General features: G+C 54.6%; 1 long non-coding RNA gene across 2 annotated transcripts; it reads right to left on the bottom strand.

Moving 5' to 3' along the window:
- Positions 1-9,710: 9,710 nt before the first annotated feature.
- Positions 9,711-16,390, bottom strand: LOC146395090 (uncharacterized). 2 transcript variants are annotated; one of them, XR_014833248.1, is made up of 3 exons: positions 16,283-16,390; positions 11,675-14,581; positions 9,711-10,417 (listed from the first exon to the last, which is right to left on the bottom strand). It is a non-coding gene; the product is annotated as an uncharacterized LOC146395090 (long non-coding RNA). The 2 variants fall into 2 exon arrangements; XR_014833247.1 differs by having other exon boundaries at positions 9,712-10,417; positions 11,604-14,581.

The following is a 16,390-nucleotide window of genomic DNA, read 5'->3' as shown; positions in this document are numbered from 1 at the left end:
TATAGGCTCCCCTTTCCTTTTAAAGATACCCGTTATTGGGTTTAAGGCCCACCCTTAATTCAGGATGACCTGATCTTGAAATTCTCATCTTAATCACATCTGTAGAGACCCTTATTCCAAATATGGTTCAGAGTTTTCCCAAGGGTATGAACTGGGGAGGGCCACCATTCAACCCACAACCGTGAGTCCACAGCTCTGCGCCAGACTCAGGTCTGGACTCTGCTGATGGGCTTCACGGCCTGGGCTGGGAGACTGACCTTCCTGATCAGCAAGGATCCATTAGAGCCACAGGGTTCAGGTTCTGAGAGCTGGAGATGTGCTCATGTGCTTATGTGGGGACTGTGGCTTGTCAGGGGCCTGGCAGGCTATGTAACACAAAGAGATCACGCTTTTTTTTTTTTTTTTTTTTTTTTTGATGGCCACACCCCCAGCACATGGAGGTTCCTGGGCTAGGGACTGAATCTGAAATGCAGCTGCAGCAACGCTGGATCCTTTAACCCACTGTGCCGGGCGAGAGAGAGAACCTGCACCCCCACAATAACCCGAGCTGCTTCAGTTGGATCCCCTTTTTTTTTTTTTAGGGCTGCACCCTCAGCATATGGAAGTTCCTAGGCTAGGGGTCGAATCTGAGCTACAAGTCTACAAATGGGGCTCGCGCCATAGCCACAGCAACTTGGGATCTGAGTTGCATCTGTGAACTACGGCAACCCCAGATCTTTAACCCACTGAGCGAGGCCAGGGATTGAACCCGCATCCTCACAGATACTAGTCGGGTTCTTAACCTGCTAAGGCACAACAGGAACTCCGGCAGTTGGATTCTTAAGCCACTGCGCCACAGCAGGATCCCCAGATACGCTTTATTTTTGAGAAACCGTGGCATCTTTTACAGAAGAGGTGGATCCCCTTGCTTGTTGGATGGTGGCTTAAGTCTGGTTGGGCAGCTAAACTGATACCAAAGACTAGGTGACTTGTAAACTACAGACATCAATTTCTCACAGCTCTGATTGGGTGTTGGTGAGAGTCCTCTGAGTTGCTGACTTCTCACTGTGTCCTCACATGTCAGAAGGACTGAGATATGGTGCCTTTTTTTTTTTTTTTTTTTTTTTTTTTTTGCTTTTTATGGCCACACCTCGCTATATGGAAATTCCCAGGCTAGGGGTTGAATTGGAGCTGCAGTGGCCGGCCACGGCCACAGCCACAGCCACAGCAACGCAGGTTCCGAAGCGCATCTACAACCTACACCACAGCTCATGGCGTCGCCAGATCTTAACCCACTGAGCAAGGCCAGAGATCAAGCTTGCATCCTCATGGATCCTGGTCAGATTCGTCGCCGCTGAGCCATGACAGAAACTCCGGCACCTCTTTGTATTAAGGACACTAACCCCACCTAGGACGGCTCCACCCTTTGACCTAATCACCTCCCAAAGTCCCCATCGCCTAACTCCAGCGCTGTGGGCACTGGGATTCCAACATGTGAATTTGTAGGGATATTAACAGATGGGCTTGTGTAAGAAGGAAGCCTAGGAGTTCCCATTGTGGCACAGCAGAAACGAATCCGACCAGGAACCATGAGGTTGCGGGTTCGATCCCTGGCCTTGCTCAGTGGGTTAAGGATCTGGCATTGCCATGAGCTGTGGTGTAGGTCAGACACGGCTTGGATCTGGAGTTGCTGTGGCTGTGGTGTAGGTCGGCAGCTGCAGCTCTGATTGGACCCCTAGCCTGGGAACCTCCATATGCTGCGGGTGTGGCCCTAAAAAGACAAAAAGACCGAAAAAAAAAAAAAAAAAAAGCCTGGTGCAGGATCTGTGTAAGAAGGAAGACTGGCCATTGGGTGGAGAAGAAACTCTAACTGCCTCCTGCCATGGGACCTGGCCCGAGAATGATGGAGAAGAGACCTGTCCTTAAGATGAAGGCTCTCTGCGTTCATTTGTCCGACCAGTCCTGGCTCAGCATGGTTGGCAACGGCAGGGAAGGGAGTTTGGAAGGATTACAGTTACAGGGAGGTGTGCTGACTGAAGCACCATTGCAAATGGACACAACTGTGCACTCTTTCCACCGCAGGTCATTCCATTGATATTAAGGCAGAATATAACATTATTACATTCTTGAATGAACAGGCCCAATGTCATTCATTTAGGTATTTTCTCATTTCCTACTGTTTTCATTGAAATAAAACACAGATACAACTATGGGGCATTCCAGTATATTGCCTTCAAGGAAAACCCTGGGCTGGAAAACTTGGCTGAATTCCCAAGGGAGTCTGGACAGCAGAGGATGTTGAGATGTTAGCTAGCAAGGCAGCAGGCTGCCCAGGGTATGGTGCAGGTCAAGATCAGAGTCTGTCCTTCCCTGGAGAAAGTGGGGAGTTTGGGGAGACAGCAGCTCAGGGGAGCGTCCATAGTCAGGGCCCCACGCAGATGGAAAGGGATGGAATCTGGGGACGGTGGGGTGGGGGTGGGATCCTAGTCAGTACAGGCAGGCATTTCTGGAGGGCGTGGTAGAGGCCGAGTAGTGTGTTAAGTATTTCTATTGCGTTTGTATTCTCTTCCCAATTGTGTGGAACTGGTACTGCTATTATTTCCCCATTCACAGCTAGAAAAATTGAGGCTTAGAAAAATTGAGGCTTTCCAGCTTACAGCACACACAGAGGCACAACGATGATTTGAACACTGGCTGTTTGACTTCCCAGCCAGCATCTCAACCAATTTTTTTTTTTTTTTTTTTTGCTTTTTTGTTAGGGCCGCACCCATGGGATATGGTGGTTCCCAGGCTAGGGGTGGGATCAGAGCTACGGCACAGCCACAGCAACTGGGGATCTGAGCCACATCTTTGACCTACACCATAGCTCCCCGCAATGCCAGATTCTTAACCCACTGAGCGAGGCCAGGATGCAACCTCCTGGTTCCTAGCCAGATGTGTTTCTGCTGCACCATGACGGGAGCTCCTGCCTCTCGACCATTGATTCAACACAATTGCGTTGTTCGCCAAGCTCTGCTCTCAGTCCAGGTGGTAGAGCTGGTAAGACACGCAGACTCCCTGCCTTCACTGCATTTCGGTAGGCAAGACAGGCAAACACAGAGAATGCTGGGTGGTACCATCAGGTACAGCAGGCCTGGCTGCAAGAATCGAGAACATAGGAGCCCACTGGCCACCAGCTTCCTGCCAATGCCTTAAAGCAACTCATGGTGGCCAAGAGACCCCATGCACTGGCTCACAGATTCCTAAGGAAGGACCTGTCTCTGCTGCTTCAGATGGTCAGCTCTGGGGCTATTTGTTACACAGCCACAGATAACTGAGGGGACAGGAGAAGGGCCAAGGTTGGTGGAGGGAACCAAAGTGGGGGAGGGGAAAGGGAATGCCCAAGGCAGAGGGAGGCTGGGGGCAGGGGTGGGTGGGTCATGGTGCTGCAATTCTAGGTGAAGGTGGCACTTGAGTGATGAGCTCTCGAGGTAAGAGAGCCTGGTAGGGACCTGGGGGAGGTGTCCCGCAGTGGGAGCAGTGAGGCTGTGCCAGGGACTTGCAAGTGAGATCGAGGAGCTGCGTGGCCGGTGCAGGGTGAGCAGGGGAGGGACAGGAAGGGAGGCTGACGGCCGCAGAAAGGACTTTGACTTTGACCTAGAACTTTGACAGCCACAGAAAGGACTTCGAGCAGAGAGGGCATGTGATCCCACTCAGCTTTCACAAGAGCCGCCCCACTGTTTTCCGGAGAGCAGACTGAGAGTCAAGGGCAGAAGCCAGGAGATCCTTCTGGTCCAGGCTGGTGGGGGATGACTCCACCAGGGTGAAGCCTGTGAGTTGAACAGACCAGCCTGGTCAGCACAGCGGGTCAGATCTGGCTAATCAGAGAGAAAGAGGAGGGACTTGCTCCAGCCACAGAAAACTTGGGAGTTGCCACGTCCTGAGATGGAGCAGCCTGTGGGGAGCTCAGGAATGGGAATGCAAACAGGTCCCCTGAGATCCCCTAGAAACCAAGTTGAGGATCCATTCTGACAGCTGTGGCCAGCCCCTAGGGAGCGGCGCGGTCTATAGTTACAAATTAGGGGACCGCCGGGGGGTAGAAGATGTACAAGCATTGAGTCTGGGGCTCCTCCAAATCAGAGGCTGGAGACTGTCTGTCCCCAGGGCAGGGGGGAAGCCAAGTGGAAAGGCTTTCAAGGTGGAAGATGAGGGCAATCGTATCAGATGCCTGGCGCCTCACCTAAGACGAGGACTGAAGGGTGACAGAGTCGCTGAGGTTGCCTGTGCTCTGCTGGTGATGGCAGGAAGGTCCTGTCCTCGTCTCCAGGTATCCCTCATCATCCAGCCTCTTCAAGGGGACGCATGGCTTCTGTTGCCGGTTACTTACGTCGCTCAACCGACCTGAGCCCCCATCTCCTCCCTTGTAAGGCACCCTCTTGCACGGGGCTGATTGGGATGCAAAGGAAATGTGCACTGACAAAGAAATACACCTGTCGGTCACAGCACATGGGCCTCACTTGGATACTGAGTCTAACAAAGAAACTGTGAAAACTCAAATGGACGGGGAAATTGGGGACATGGGCACCCCGACTGAAACTCATACTGGGTATTAAAAGAATCATGATAGAGGAGTTCCCGCTGTGGTGCAGCAGGTTGAGTCCGATCACAATGCCTCGGGTGGCTGCAGAGGTCTGGCTTCGATCCCCAGCCCGGTGCATTGGGTTAAAGAATCTGGTGTTGCCGCATGTGCTGTGTAGGTCACAGCTGTGGCTCAGATTCAATCCCTGGCTCAGGAACTTCCATATGCTGTGGGCATGGCCATTAAAAAAAAAAAAAAAAACGTGGTTGAGAGTGATAATAGGTTATGTCAGAGAGAAAGAGAGAGCATGATGGAAAAAGAAGCAGACAGAGGGAGCCCTTTCTTTCAGAAATACACAGTAAAATATTTCCTGGTGAAATCATATGATGTCTGGGATTTGCTCCAAAATTATGTTGAGGTGGAGGAAAGGGTGAGACACAGATGAAACACAATGGGGTCTGAGTTGATAACTTAGATGCCAGAGATGGGTGGGAGGTTCAGCGTATCACCTTTCCACTTCTGCATGTTTGAAATTTCACTAAAATGTTTTTTAAGTATGCGCACTCACACATGAGATCAGTGCCCTCTGCCAGGACCAGTACTGAGCACTTTACGCGTGTCAGCGCACTGATGCTCAGAACATCCCCGTCAGCAGATTGCATCCCTGTTCTCTCTTGCTGGGGAGGCGAGAGGGGCCCAGAGAGGTCAAGGGACTTGCCTGAGTTTGCACAGCTGGTGAATAGCCGCGCTGGCACCGTGTCTTGGAAAAACACCCGTGTTCTCCTCTACTCTCACATGACGCTTCTGACACCAGCTGGTGGGTTTTCCACACCCAGCAAGTCTCCAGCGCCAGCTGGGTGTCCTAAGTTCAGTTCAATTCTGACACTGATGGAAGTTAGTGCAGACCCTCTGCTCCCCCGCCCCCCCCCCTTCAGATGCCAACTGACCAGCTGGAAGCTGAGGTTCCCACCCCCTCTCCTCCGATTCGATCATTTGTTGGAACGGCTCACGGGACGCAGGATAACAGTTTACCTACTAGATGACCAGCTTGTTGCGAAGGACATGGAAGGATCTGCATGAGCAGCTTGTTGAGGAGGTAGACGAGGACTGGCAGGGTCCTGCATGCAGGAGCTTCTGTCCTCGTGGAGTTGGGGTGAGCCCCTCACATGGGCGCTTTCGTCAACCAGAAGCTCTCTGAACCCCGTACCCTAGGGATTTGTGTACAAGCGGCTTCATCGCACAGGTGTGGTCGATCGTGACCTCACGCTCCAGAGGGTGGGGGCAGGGCTGGAAGTTTCAAGCTCCTAATCATGGCTTGATCCTTCTGGTGACCAGCTCCCATCCTAAGCCACCCAGGAGCCCGCTCGGAGTCACCAAATTGGAACCAAAACTCCTCCCTTCACCCAGAAGAGTCCAAGGGATGCAGGAGCCCTGTGCAAGGAGCTGGGTTCAAAGATCAAATCTTAGAACAAAATATGCTTCTAGTCCTCTCATCACTCAGGAAAAGGGATTGAGGAGCTCTGTGCCAGGAACCAAGGGCAGAGACTCACGTCTTTTTTTTTTTTTTTTTTTTTTTTTTTTGCTTTTTAGGGCCACACTCGTGGCATATGGAAGATCCCACCCAGGCTAGGACTCGAATCAGAGCTACAGCTGTCGGCCTACACCACAGCCACAGCCACGCTGCATCTGAGCCGCGTCGGCAACCTACACCACAGCTCACGGCAACGCCGGATCCCTAGCCCACTGAGCAAGGCCAGGGATCGAGCCCGCATCCTCATGGATACTAGTCGGGCTGGTTACCACTGAGCCACGACAGGAACTCCTAATATCTTTTCTCTATCGTTTCACTGATGTGACTTGGAGAGCCTAAGCCATCACAGAACTCCTGTCTGTGCACTTGCCAAACCCCTGGACAGTTATGTAACAAGCTCTTACTTGATCTCTCCGGCATGGGCAGTGGCGGTGGGGTGGTTTGGACGTTTTCAAATTCCATAAAACTTATCACAATCACCTTGTTTTTTGGTCTATTTCTGTTTCTAATTTTTCTACAATGAGCACACATAGCTTGCATAATAAAGAGCTTTGTAATAAGAGGAGTTTTCAATAGACCCAGAGCCAGCACTAGAGGGGGTGCTGAGCCCAGGCTCCTGCCCTCTGGCGCAGGGGCAGGGTGGAAGTCACCCTGAGACCGCCCAGCCCCTCCCCCTGTTTCCAATGACCCAGAGCTGGCAGGATTTCAGACCCAGAAGCAAGGCTGGCAGGACCTGGGACATCCAACCCAGACCCAGGTGACCCGTTGCTCTGTGCCTGCAGACCTGTCAGCCCCATGAAAAGCACAGACTCATTTGGGGATGTGGCATCTTGAGGAGGAGAGGGAAAAGCGGGCACCACCGTATCACACCTGATCCTTTCATCAAAACTAGAAGGCACGGGGAGTTCCCCGTGTGGCTCGGCAGTAGCAAATCTGACTAGTATCCATGAGGATGCAGGTTCAATCCCTGGCCCCGCTCAGTGGATTAGGGTCTGGCGTTGCCATGAGCTGTGGTGTAGGTTGCAGACACCACTTGGATCCTGCATTGTTCGGATCTGGCATTGCTGTGGCCATGGTGTAGGCCGGCAGCTGTAGCTCTGATTCAACCCCTAGCCTGGGAACCTCCATATGCCGCTGATGTGGCCCTAAAAAGACCAAGACAAACAAAAACCTAGAAGGGGTGTGTTCAATGTTCCACTCCCCACACACTCCCCAGGTACATCTGCCTCTCCGCTAAACTCTGCTCACACCCACATCCTTGTGGCCAAGATCATGGCCCTGGTTTCAGCACAGTGTGACCAGCTGTGAGCAGCTGTCCTCAGGGCAGGTCCCCTCGCTGGTCTCCTCCGACCTCCCAGCTCCCCTGAACCTACTTTCCCGTCGGCCCTCTTGGATCCCCACCCACCAGTTCCCAACCAGTAAGTAGCCTTGCTGGCTCCTCCTTCATTAACCACGGAGCCCAGGTCTTTCAGGCTCTGCGCCAGCATCATCTCCCGCTTGACATCCCTGCACCTCGCAGCCCCTCTGCCGGCCCGTCTCTGCTCAGCTACACGAAGCCCCTCTGCCCACTTCACCCGTTCTGAGATCCCTTGGGCTGCTCCCCTACAGCAGGTTCTCCTGGGTCCTGATCTGTGCTGTCCCCTCTCCCAGTTACTGCCCCTTGCCTGGCCCTCTCCATTCGCTCCCTCCTCCAGACGAGTCCAGGTTGGGCCCCTTGTATGTCCCCCAGCCCACTGGGCTGTAGTGTCTGTCCCCTCTGCTGGAGAGAAGGCTCCCAGGGCACGGGCCCTTCCGCCGTGGGCTGGGGTGGTGGTGCCTGCAGACAGAACCAGGCTAGCAATGCTTTCTGACCGCCAGTTGTCCTGGCACCAACTGCATGCATCTGATTCTAAATGCCCTCAACGGGCATTTCTTCTTTTTGTCAGGGCTGCACCTGGGGCATATGGAAGTTCCTAGGCCAGGGGTCAAATCAGAGCTGCAGTTGCTGGCCTACACCACAGCCACAGTAACACCAGATCTGAGACTCCTCCGTGACCTACACCACAGCTCATGGCAACAGCAGATCCTTAAGCCACTGGAGAGGCCAGGGATCAAACCCGCATCCTCACAAACACTACGTCGTAACCTGCTGAACTACAACAGGAATTTCAGCAGGTGCTTCTTACCAGGAGATGACCCCGCACCTGGGGGTGAGCCTGTGCGGCCTGGGGGTGGCCTGACTGAGCTCACACATCCCCCCGAAGGGCCTCCAATGGCCGTAGAATTGTGATCTCCCAGAATCCAGGTCTTTGAGGCTCCAGACGTTGAATCTGACCCCTTCTGTCTTGGGGACGGTGTCTGTATGAAAGCCTATCAGTGGATGATTGATGATTTAAAAGGGCAGCAGGGATCCGGGCCTTTGGTGGGGAGGGTTTGCATGGTGTGCACCTGGCGGGTGGGGGTGGGGGGCACGCGTTGCAAAGGCCCCCCTCGGAAGCAGGGGAGGAGGAAGAGGAACCAGCCCAGAAGGAGGGCACAAAGGGGGCTGTGGTGGCCCTGGGCGATCCCTGGGGCCCGGTGACAGTGCCAGGCGTAGGAACAGCTGGCTGGAACTGAGGAAGGAGAAAAAATGAGTGTGAACAACTCCTTCAAGAAGCTTGGCTATTAAGTGTGGGGTTGGCATAGAGAGGACAGCTGCGGGCCCGTCTCTGCTCAGCTACACGAAGCCCCTCTGCCCTCTGGGCGCTGCAAGGCCTTGGGGACATTCCGGCACTTTACTGTAATGGCAGGAGCTGCTGGCGGTCACCTTCTCCCTACAGAGCTAGTTGCCGCTTCTTGTTTTTGTTGGCTGGACTTCTGGCCCAGGTCTGCAGATAAACATGCGAGCGTGTGAATACCTTATACACAGACTGATTGTAGAACAGCTAATACCACGATGTGTTTCTTAGACTTTCCCAGGATTTCAGCTTTTATCCCAGGTACTAGGGTTTTGTTGGTGGTGGTGGTGGTGGTGGTGGTGGTGGTGGCCATGCCCACGGCACGCAAATGTTCCCAAGCCAGGGATGGAACCCAGCAGTAAACCCATGCCACAACTGTAACCAGAGCCACAGCAATGACAATACCGGATCCTTAACCAGCTGAGCCACCAGGGAACTCCATGGGTCTTTTTATTTTAAACACCTTCCTAAGATCTTAGTAATCTTATCAGAAACAAAAGTGAAAATAATATCACCTGTAGCAAAGTCTGTTAATTATTCCTCAGAACCTGTTCTCTCTTTTTTTTTTTTTTGTCTTTTTCAGGGCGGCACCCATAGCATATGGAGGTTCCCAGGCTAGGGGTCTAATTGGAGCTGTAGCCACTGGCCTACACCAGAGCCACAGCAACACAGGATCCAAGCCATGTCTGTGACCTACACCACAGATCACAGCTACACCGGATCCTTAACCCACTGAGCAAGGCCAGGGATCGAACCCTCAACCTCATGGTTCCTAGTCGGATTTGTTAACCATTGAGCCACGATGAGAACTCCTCATTCTCTTTTAATAGCAGAACTCCTGACATTTAGCTGGCACAAGGTCATCAGAAAACCCTGTGACTGAGCTCTGGCCAAGACCAATGGAATGGACTTGGAGCTTTTTCTGTGTGAGCCTCTAGAAAATGATCTTTTTTTTTTTTTTTTTTTTTTTTTTTTGGTCTTTTTGCCATTTCTTGGGCCGCTCCCACGGCATATGGAGGTTCCCAGGCTAGGGGTCGAATCGGAGCTGTAGCCACCGGCCTACGCCAGAGCCACAGCAACGTGGGATCCAAGCCGCATCTGCAACCTACACCACAGCAACACCGGATCCTTAACCCGCTGAGCGAGGCCAGGGATCGAACACGCAACCTCCTGGTTCCTAGTCAGATTCGTTAACCACTGAGCCACAATGGGAACTCCTAGAAAGAGTTCTTAAAGGAAGAAATTGTGCTTGACTATTCCTTTCTGCTGGCTGGGATGATGCAATGATGGCTGGATCTCAAGCAGCTGTTTTACATCAGGAGATGGAAGCCAGATGTTGAGAATGGAGGAGCGGCAAAATGAAGAGGCCTCTGCACTGATCTTCATCTTGAAGCTCACATATAGGCCCCGAATCAGTTATTGAGACCCGCTTTGTGCTGATACTCTGCCATGTTCCTCGCCGGTGCCAGGATCCCCTTCCTTCCTCTACTCCCTTCCAGCTAGTTCCAGGACTGTTGTTTGTATCATAAGAGTCAGTTAAAATATTTACCCTGCATTTAGCCATTTAAGAGATACTTGCTCAGGCCTCTGTGTGCCAGGATATGCAGTAGGAAATATCAGTCTCCGATCCTTGGTCTTGAGACGCTGGCATTGCTGGTGGGGAGACAGATGAGAAACATCTGAGATAAGGGTCAGCTGTTGCTGAGGCACCAACCACCCAACTCAGCAGATTGAAAGAGTCCCAGTGATTAGCTCACTCGCCTGCCAGCTGTCTGGGCAGCTCTGCCATCTGAGCCGGGCTTGGCTGGTCTCGGGGTTCTCCTTTGTGTGTCCCACCAGCTGGGGCAGCCCAATGTGCAAGGCCTCAGGTCTGTCCCCTGGGGTCTTGGCCTCTAGCAGGACAGCACAAGTGTGTGCTCACAGTTCTGGAAAGTTGTGTGGGAGGGGAGAGGAGACACAGCAAGTGGTTTTTCAAGCCTCTGAACCGAGTGTGTTCCCGTCCCACTGGCCAAAGCCATTACATGGCCACACCTGCTAGTCAGAGTGGGAGGGGCCTAGAGAGTTACAGGGCACAGTGCGAAGGACATGGGCACTGGAAGGTCGCGTAACTGAGTCTTTAATGCCACCAGTATCACCCAATGGATCAATGAGTCAGACATGAAGTAGGGGAGAGGGATGGGGTATTCCAGCAAAACTAGGGGCGGACTGAAGTTTTCCAAAGGGCAGTGGGGGAAGCTTCAGTGAGAAGCCGGGTAAAGACCCAGAGGCAAGGTGGTCTGAGGAACGGGCACTGTGGGCAGAAGCAGCAGGAAGCACGTCCTCCAGCAGGACACCCCCACCGCCTTGGTGGGCTTCCCCCCCGCCACTGATGACATCAGGAACACAGCGTATCGGCCGGGGTGGGCCAGGCAGCCTTTCTCAGGAGCGAAAGCAACACCTCATTTCTAAAAGCCCTGTGCATGGGCTGGACCTCCCAGGCTTGTCACCTCTAGAAGCTCAAGGTCACAGAGCACCTGAGGGCAGGAGAGTCCTCTGTGGGGGGTGGGTGCAGAGGTTGGGGCACATGTGCGTTTATAAGGCTGGTAAACAGGAGTTCCAGTTGTGGTTCAGCGGGCTAGGAACCTGACTAGTATTCTTGAGGATGCGGGTTCAATCCCTGACCTCGCTCAGTGGGTTAAGGATCCAGCATTGCCGTGCGCTGCAGCATAGGTCGAAGATGCGGCTTGGATCCTGCGTTGCTGTGGCTGTGGCCTTGGCTCCAGCTGCATCTCCAATTGGACCCTGAGCCTGGGAACTTCCACATGCAGCAGTGTGGCCCTAAAAATAAATATATACATACCTACATGCATTTTTAAAAGAGAAGGATAAGACCGGCGTTCAGTTTCCTGAGAAGATGAGCCCAGAGCCTACCTAGCCCTCCAGTCCCCTTCCGGGGAGGTGGCTGGTGCAGCCATGCCTGGGCACATGGCTGACCCTTCCAGCAGCTGATTGGAATAAGGCATAGGCTGAAGTCCAGCGGCCTGGCCTGATCCCCCTCTGGGAACTGTATGGAGCTGAAGTCCAGGCTGAAGTTCTGGGGTGTGGACGGGCCCCGGTGGACAGAGAAGGCTGGGCTGCGGAGGAGTTCAGAGGCCCCCTGCCCTACAGGCAGCTGTGGGATGATGGCCTGTCAGTGGTCCATCAGGGCTCAGCTGCTGTAGAAGGCTACATAGATAAACAGAACCTGTAGGAATCAGAGAGACTTAGCATGAAGGACGGGCTCACAGGATTACGGAGGCTGAGACATTCCCACCACCTGCCATCTGCGGGCTGGAGGCCCAGGGGAGCCGGTGGTGCCATTCAGTGCAAAACCAAAGGCCTGAGAACCAGTAGAGCCGATCTCCAAGGGCAGGAGTCGGACGTCCTGGCTCCAGCAGAGACTGGGGCCCCGTCACCGGTGAGGGCCATCTGCTTTTCTCTGCCCACGGATTCAGATCGGTGACTCTCCTGCAGAAACAGTCTCGCGGACACACCCAGAACGAATATTTCACCAGCGGTCTGGGCATCCCTTAGCGCAGTGAGGGGACACACAAAATTAGCCATCCCAGTGGGTTTCTCTTCTTTGCCATCAAATGGTCCTGGGTGACAGTGTTCAGACAGTGATTTCCTGGGATGGCCTCCACCAGACAGGTTTTAGTCTTTGGAAGTTGATAATGGAAAATAGTACTCAGTGTATTTTAATTTACATTTGCATAATTTTTAGCGAGGTCAACATTTTTGTATGTGTGTATCAGCCACGTCTGTGAATTGCCTGGCTCGGGGGCTCACTTGTAAAAATGGAAACAAGGTCAAATTCACTTTAAAAGTGTAAAGGACTTTTTTAACAGCTTCCCGTATTGAAGAATTACTAGTTTCCGGGCACAGATTTTCTAGATTTGTCTCAAATGAATCCTTGTGCCCTTTTCGCAAGGTCGTGGTGAAACTCCCATTGTACAGAGGAGAGACACTGAGGCTGGGAGGGAGACTCTGAGGCCACAGCCCGCTCCTGAAATGCTTGCTTTGGCTTTCTGTATGTTTGTTTGTTTGCTTGCTTGCTTCTTAAGGCCACCCCTGCTGGATCCCTGAACCCCTGAGCAGGGCCAGGGATCGAACCTGCATCCTCATGGATACCAGTCGGATTCATTTCCACTGCGCCACAATGAGAACTCCCTAAAATGCTGACTCTTTGACCTAGGGTTTGCAGATCTGTTTCCAGTGTTTTGTGTACCTTTGAAAATGTCATCTTCAGGGTATTTTGAACAGAAATCTGGAGCTTTTTATACAACAAAATTCTCCCTTCTTCTACAGGTCCCGCTTAGAAAGACTTTCTCCTCGAAGATTACAGGCTCAGTTTCCTGTATTTTCTTTCACTACTTGATGGTTTCTCTTTTAACATCTGCATCTTGGCTCCATCGGGAGTCAATTTAGATGAAGGTGGGAGGAATGGTCAACATTTTTTTTCCACTAGAGCCTGCTTGGAACTGAACACCCCCCTTCTGACACCGGCTGATTGTCACATGATGCTGCCACATGCCCTCGGCACCGTCTGCGGCTGCAGAATTACTCAGGCGCTGGAAGCCCGCCTCCCGCCCCCTCAGCCCCTCAGCCCCCCTGCGGCTGCGGTGACCCCCCAGGCTCCCCGGGGCTGGGTCCTGCGGTGAGTGGAAGGAATTCAGGGGAACTCTGCTCACTCAGCAGTCCAGGCCCAGGGAGCTGGGCAGGGGCACGGGGCTGTGGAAAATCACATATGAGTTTGAAGTTGGCAGAAACCAAGAAAATCATTCTGCCAGTCGCGTGGATGGCTAGACGCTGTCTGGACACCCCAGGTCCCATGACTCGGGGAACCACCCTCCTGTGACCCTTATCCCCCAGTGAGGTCTAGACTGCACACAGGGGGTGTTTCTAGGGGACCTCCCCTGAAAGGGAGGTACAGAGGGATGGGATGGACCTGGGTCCTTCCCCCTTGGTCCCTGGAGGCAGACTCAGGACTCCAGGAGCCCGGGAGGGCCTGGTGCTGGAGCCTGGGCCCTGCTGTGCGGAGCTGCCTCCCTGAGCCTTCCTGAACCCGCCCCCACAGACGCCCTCATCTAGGCCACAGCTGGGCCGCGTCTGAGCTGCTGCCTCTGAGGCCCTGGCAGCCTCAGAGGGTCTCTTCCCGGCCTCCCAGGCTCCGCCGGTCCCGTCCCCAGTCCCAGGGCTCTGTGGCTGCCCCAGTTAGAAATGGGACACACTGGTCCTGGCGGCAGGTGAGTTTCCACCTCTGCCCAGACTGAGGCATCGGGGCGGCTCCTGGGCATGCTTGGGCCTCGGCAGGAGGAGCTGGTGCCCCGAGGCCTGGCGCCAGAGGCTGTGTAGACTGGATGGAAAGAGCATTCGGCCTGGCCTCACAGACAGGCAGCCCCTGACATGCTGTGACCTGGATCCCTCACTTCTCCTCGGGCCTGTTTCCGGAAACATGGGGGGAAATGAGAAAGAGGGGGCACGTGCTCCACAAGCGTTGGTCACTGTCACTGCCCTGCTCACTGCCCACACTTCCGGCCCAGGGGCCATGTGAGGAGTCTGTGCCTGGGGCAGAGCCCCGCTCCCACCCGGGGTCCCCCTTCCCTTTCTCCCACTGGGCAGGACTCCACTTCCCAGGGGGTCAGTGCCCCCACTCCCTGAGCCCTCTGTGCTGAGGGGTCCAGTCGCCCACTGCCTGTTCCCTCTGGTCTGATTGTCTTCAGAGGAAGGCTGCTTCCATGCTTGCTGGGGCTCTGGCCGCGCTCAGGCCTGGACCTTTGCTGAAAGCTCCGTGGAGACCTGCCCAGTGAACAAATGAGCCGCAGTCAGGGACACACACCCACAGACATGTGCACAGATCACAGGGGACCAGAGTGAGGGGGCCGACGCTGTGGCAGGGGTGGGGCAGGGAGGGACTGGAAGCGGAGGGTGATGAGATCACAGGCTTTCAGCCATGGCAACGTGGATGAGGCAGCCTCTCCTGCTGACATGGCTGGCGGGCCTGGCAGGATGGTCTGGAGACATCTTTTCCTGGGGACTCAGGAAGCTGAGATGGGGTGCCCCTGGATGCAGAGATTCTGCTGCGACTTTTAGAATGAAGGGGTTCCCTGAGAGGCCCAAGCATGGCATGGAGGTCACCCTACAGCAAGGCTGCAACTTCTTTTCTTGTTTTTTTTTGCACTTTTAAGGCTGCACCTGGGGCATATGTAAGCTCCCAGGCTAAGGGTCCAATCAGAGCTGTTGCCGCCAGCCTACACCACAGTCACAGCAGCGCAGGATCTGAGCTGCGCCTGCGACCTACACCACAGCTCACGGCAACGCTGGATCCTTAACCCACTGAGCGAAGCCAGGGATCGAACCTGCATCCTCATGGATACTAGTTGGGTTCTCAACCTGCTGAGCCACAGTGGGAACTCCCAAGACTGCGGTTTCTCATCCTATTTGCGGTGTCTTCCCTCCCCACCCCTGTGGGACTGACCACGCCACAGCGGGAAGTGGGCGGGTCCCATTCCTCCCATTTCCGCTCCACCTGGTCACCCCCGCCCCCCACCATTGTGGGAGCATCTGGTGCCCCAAACCCCGTCCTTCTAAGGGCATGACTGACAGGGGCAAAGTGGCCCTGGCGCCTCTGTGTGACCCTTTGCCCGAAGGGCCTCTGCACTGCACTCTCCCCCGACGGGCTGCAGTGCAACCTCTGCAGCGCCCTTGCTCCTGACCCCAGGTGGGGACACCCCTCCACACATGGTTCCTTCTTAGCGGCCCTCCGAAGTGAGCTCTTGGCCCCGGAGGGAAACAGGACCCAGGCCGGGTCAGGGGTGAGAGCACCGGCCCTGTTGCCTTCTGTCTCCACCCTTGCCTCAGTGGGCTCCATCAGCCTGACCCTCAGGAAGCTGCTGGGAAGTTCGATGAGCCCCCCTACCCCAGCCCAGGCCGGGCACCCCCAAGAACTCCCCTTCCCCACTCTGGGTGGGTCCCCCAGAATGAGATGTCCCCTTGCCTCGGCCTGTCCAGTCCAGTCCCCTGGGGCAGACCTCACTGGGAGGGAGAGCCCCAGAACCCTCTTAGGAAGTGGAAAGTAGGGGCGGCGGGGGCAGGATGCCCAGCAGACTCCCAGACTAGTTCAGAAGAGCTCTTGGACAAGGACACAGATGCCCCACCCGCTGGCAGTGGGCACTGGATGTGGGAAGGGTGAGTGGCCGTCACAGGAGGCCACAAGCCTCCCACCTCTTGGCCTGCCTCTTCCTGCTCTGGGCTGCTGCCCTTGGGGAGTTTGGTTTGGGGGTCTCCGGACAGGCTGGGTCTGCGGGACATCCCGGGTGAGAGGAGTCTTGGCCCTGCCCACAGAAGGGAGATACTGGCCCAGCATGGAGAGCGGTCACCCCTCCCCTCCACCTGCCCAGACCCTCAGGGTAGGAGGGCAGGAGCCCCTCTCCCTGCCCGGCCGACCCCCGGGCCCAGCCCCCCACAGGGCCTTTGCTCATGTTCTTGTTGTTGACTCACTGCGGCTGAGGAAAACGTTCTTTCTTTTTTAATTTTTGTACGTCTTCTATTTTCCCTGGCAGAGGATGTGGAGCCCACATCTGAGCCATGTGTGAGCCAGCTGAAGTC

The sequence above is a fragment of the Sus scrofa genome, chromosome 18, assembly GCF_054392235.1.
Source record: "Sus scrofa isolate SSC_HxYL_T2T_F1_AM1 chromosome 18, Sscrofa_HxYL_maternal_Yorkshire_Landrace_v2.0, whole genome shotgun sequence".
Taxonomy (NCBI): domain Eukaryota; kingdom Metazoa; phylum Chordata; class Mammalia; order Artiodactyla; family Suidae; genus Sus; species Sus scrofa.
The sequence above is the reverse complement of the archived record's forward strand: the minus strand, read 5'-3'. Positions and strand labels throughout refer to the sequence as shown.